At 37.1% G+C, this 4,931-nt stretch overlaps 1 non-coding gene across 1 annotated transcript; it reads left to right on the forward strand.

The window, feature by feature from the left end:
- The first annotated feature begins 773 nt into the window (after nucleotides 1–773).
- LOC112911930 (U4 spliceosomal RNA) lies at nucleotides 774–908 on the forward strand. The gene has a single exon (XR_003233450.2). It is a non-coding gene; the product is annotated as a U4 spliceosomal RNA (small nuclear RNA).
- Nucleotides 909–4,931: the final 4,023 nt, after the last annotated feature.

Here is a 4,931-nt window from a genome sequence, read left to right on the forward strand (position 1 = left end):
CCTGCTAATTTAAAATTTTTTTTAAATCATTTAGAATCCCAAATACATAATATTTTATATTTTTTCTACTTGTTTTCCAAAAATGATCGTGCCATTTAGGATTAAGTAAATTAAATGCTTTATAAACTAACTATGCTTCAAACATACTTCAGTAACTAAAATAAAGTGAACAGTTTGTATTTAAGTATGGGGGAGACACCTCATTCTTGGTAAGCAAACTAGTGGACTAGTGAAAAGACAATCCTGTGGGATGAATAGGAGGAAAACATATCTTACTAGTGATGATCAATCATAGTTGTTGGGCACGGATTAGCATGTTCCATAAGAGAATGTAGAAGGCGAACTCAACTATAAATTAGCAGATGTGACTTAAGAGAGATCTTAGTGACTGAATGTCAGTTGGTGTAAAAGGATCCTCAGCTGGTGAAGCAGGGTTACCTGTCTGGGCTAGAAAAGTGGACAGGGGCAGAGGAGTGGTGTCCCAGTGGATATCCACCTGAAATTTATAAAGAAGTTGATTTCCTAAAAACTTCACAGTGAAATGTATTGTTTTTAAATTTAAATTTTGTAAATTTTAAAACACCACTTAATATTGAAGAGAGAACTTGGGGCATAATTAATTGAATAAAAATATGTAATAGAGCCTGAGTGGCTCAGTCAGTTAAGCATTCGACTCCTGATCTCAGCTCAGGTCTTGATCTTGGGATTGTGAGCTCAAGCTGCATGTTGGGCTCCATGCTGGGCATGGGGCCTACTTAAGAAAATATGTAATAAGCTTTGCGCGGTGGCAGTATCATAGCCAATGAGGTTTATCCAAGGCATGATTATTGCTAATAGAAAATATGTAATAGATCTAGGACAGTGAAATAAACTAACAAAAAGGGAAAGATTTAAGATCTTTTGAAAGAGACATCATAAAATAAATTTGATCTTTTTAAAAAATATATTTAAACCTAAAACACTTAGGTAAGAAGACACAGTGTGGGAATTAATAAAATTTGCTTATATAAAACCCCACATGAGAATCCTTTAAATCTGTGGTTACTGATTATTCCAGCCCTTTAAGACTTGAGAAATACTAAAGCAATAAGAGATCATGATATTCCCATAATCATAGGGTGTTGGGCAACAAAAGGAGGATCCAAATTAAGTGACTCCTGGTCTTAGAAAGGGGGACCTGAATTTCCCCATCAAACAAGTTCTCCAGTTAGAATTTTATTTTATTGTTTTTGTTCTTATCTTTTTAGTTTGATAAATACACATCTTAGAGGGCAGAGAGAGCAACAGCTTAACAGCAGTATGAGACTAGCAAGGCACTTTTAACATCTGGTGACTTTATGTACCAGGGTAATATTACTATTTGAAGATTATTGAAGTCTCTGATTATTCCTCCCTCCCTGCTCCTGCCCCACATCCTACAACCGTTAGGCATGGTGTTCCTCAAATAATAATTTCTCTTGACTAGGGAATGAGATTAGTCTTTTAGTTCTCTAAACAGAAGATAAATACTAACACTCTTTTACTGATGACAACATTTAGACCTATATCATCATAGATGCATTTAGTACAACAAGCTCAAACAAAATGTAACAATAGTAACTACAAGTGATAGTTTCTGCCACACAGGCCCCAGGCAACTACTCAGAGATTGGAATTCAGTGTCTTTATCTACCTGCTGGGCACATATCTGCAGTCTTTAGAGTAATTCTGTGACATTCAGCATCCTTAGAGAGAAATGAAAGATTTCACAGAAGCTGTAACTTGAGGAGAGAAGAGAGATGCCAGACAGCTGTAAAAATGGTGGGTAAAGGGATAGTATGCATCATGTGTTCTCAGGAAACATCATTTCCCACTATATGCAAAAATATATTTGTGTTTCAACCCATAAAACATGAGAGAAAGAAAGAAAGCACTTTATGTTTGTGGATTTTCTGTGATATAATTCTCCTATGAACCTGAAACTTAACTGGAAAAAAAAAAAAAAAAAAAAACCTTACCAAATAACATTTGGAATCAGGACAGTTAGGTGTTAGGGAAGCTTCTGTGCCAATGTGGAAAGGAGCATCTGAACCTACGATAAAGTTTCGGGATTCTATGATCTCATGTCCATGGTGTAAAGTGATTATCATGTCACCAGTAATTTTAGTGACAATACCTGCACAGGGAGCTGAGATTATTGAGATTATCTAAGAAAAACATTTGCAGGGCACCTGAGTGGCTCAGTCAGTTAAGCATCTGCCTTCAGCTCAGGTCATGATTCTAGGGTACTAGGCTCTAGCCCGGTATTGGGCTCCCTGCTCAGTGGGGAGTCTGCTTCTCCCATTTCCGCCCCCCTCCCCTCAGCTGGTGCTCCAAACACAAACCCTTGCATTTTAGTCAATTTAGTTAATTTTTAACAGAGGTGCCAAGGTAAATCAATGGGGAGAGAATAGTCTTTTCAACAAATGTTACTAGGACCATTGGATATCTACATGCAAAAACATGAGTTTAGACACTTATCTCACAAGATAAAGAATTAACTCAAAATAGATTATAGACTTGAATATACAACTTAAAGCATCTAGGTAAAACATCTAGAGGAAACACTGGATAAAAGTTTTGTGTTTTTGTGCTCGGTAAAGATTTTGTAGGTATACCATCAAAAGCATGATTCATAAAAGAAAAAAAAGATAAATTAAAACTCATCAAAATAGAGAAATTCTCATCTTTCGAAGACATTACAAAAGAATAAAAGACAAGCCACAAACTCAGAGAACTGATTTGTAAATCACATACCTCATGAAGGTGACTTTGTTTTCAGCGTATATTAAGGCTCAATAAGGAAAGTGAGAAAAGGAGTTGAAAGATCGAAGAAAATATACAGATATCAAGTGAGTACATGTTAAAATGCTCCATCATTATTTATTAATGAATTGCAGATTAAAATCACAACAAGGGACGCTTAGGTGGCTCAGCGATTGAGTGTCTGCCTTTGGCGCAGGGCATGGTCCTGGAGTCCCGGAATCAAGCCCCAAATCAGGCTCTCTGCATGGAGCCTGCTTCTCCCTCTGCCTATGTCTCTGCCTCTCTCTCTGTGTGTCTTTCATGAATAAATAAATAAAATCTTTATTTATTTTTTATTTTTTATTTTTTTTAAATAAAATCTTTAAAAATAAAATAAAATAACATCACAACAAGATACCCCTTCACATCCACAAGCATAGCTAGAATTAGGCAATTCTAACTGTTCCCACGGATGTGGCAAAGCTGGAAATGGAAAATGGTGCAGCCCATGTTCCAAGCAGCTTTAAAGTTTCTTAAAATGTTAAACATAAATTCACCATATAACATGACCCAACATTTCCACTCCTAGGAATCTGCCAATGAAAATGAAAAATACAAAAAAAAAAAAAAAAAAAAAAAGAATAGTGAAGGGGTAAACAAAATGTAGTATATTAATAAAATGGAATATTATTCACCAATAAAAGGGAATGAGCTGTTGATACAAATAGCAGCATGGATGAATTCCAAGATAATTATTCTGAGTGAACAAAGCCAGACAAAAAGGAGTACATATGGTTTTATTCCATTTATATACAAGTCATAGAAAATGAAAAATAATTTATAGTGACAGAAAGTGGATCATTTATTGCCTAGAAAGGAAGTGTTGGGGAGGTTTTTTAGGGTAGTGGACATGTTTGTTATCTTAATTGTAAAGGAATTTTTGCAGGTGTATACATATAACTATGCCAAATTGAACACTATAAACAATTACATGTGTTTCATTTATACCTCAATACAAATGCAAAAATGTAAATTAAATTAAAAAATATATTTGCACATAATATGACATATATATAAAAATAAGCAAATGATAGAATTGAGGAATGAAATTGTGAAGATTGTAAAAATGTCTTAATCGACACCCTAGGATAAAAGAATGGTAGGAAAAATGATAGGATATAGATGAAGAGAAATAAAAAGATAATTATATGTATGTATATGTGTGGGTGGCTGTGGGTGTGGGTCTGGAAGAGGGAGACAGAGGGAAGGAGGAAATAGGAAGGAAGAGAGATCATCCTAATTTCACTAGAGTCAAGATGATATTTTGGATGGAGTTTGGGCAATTCAGAGCTCAAACATGCAAACAGATTTTCCCAGCTAGAAACCAGACCCCTGCCTGCCCCCTTCTCACCCACCTCACCCCCCTGCCTCACCCACCACATGTCTTCCTGTGTGGTCCCTGAACTTCTTCCACCATCTCCTACCACACACTTGAGGGTTCTGAAGCCTGAGAACATCCTGGCCTTCCTGTCACAGGACTGCTGTTCCCTCCACAGATGGACCTTCTTTGTCAGAATCATCTCAATTTTCCTTCCTTTTTTTGGGACTCCTTAGGAGTCCCAATCTTCTTACTTTATTGATGAGGGAGCAGAAGGCAAGCTGAGGACAAAGTACAAGCTGACACTCAGCAACCACCCCCCACTCCTTAGTGGGATATGTGTGACATTTCGCCAGGAAAATCCCAACTGTCTTAATGCTCCGCTAGAGTGAAAAATCACCTTAGCTTGAGGATTTCCATCTCTAGTATCCTGAGGGTCTTCTTTAGCATATGAAAATCCTTTTGGACACCTCCCTTTTTCTTTAACTCCTGGACTTCCAAGTATATAATCATCCATTGCTCACAAAGCCCAGTTCAGCTGATCTTTCTGCCCTCGGGTCCTGTCCCTGTGTTTTAATAAAATCACTTTTTTTTTTTTTTTGCACCAAAGATGTCTCAAGAATTCTTTCTTGGCACCAGCTCCAGACCTTACCAACATTCTGTTGTGCCCAAGATTGAGAATCCAAGAAACCACCAAGGAGCCAACACCGATGCAAGCGCACGAGGGTTTATTAGCAAGCTTGAGCTTGGGTCCAAGTATACCTGACACGGCGGAGCAGGGACTTGGACC

The sequence above is a fragment of the Vulpes vulpes genome, chromosome 1 (genome assembly GCF_048418805.1).
Source record: "Vulpes vulpes isolate BD-2025 chromosome 1, VulVul3, whole genome shotgun sequence".
NCBI lineage: Eukaryota > Metazoa > Chordata > Mammalia > Carnivora > Canidae > Vulpes > Vulpes vulpes.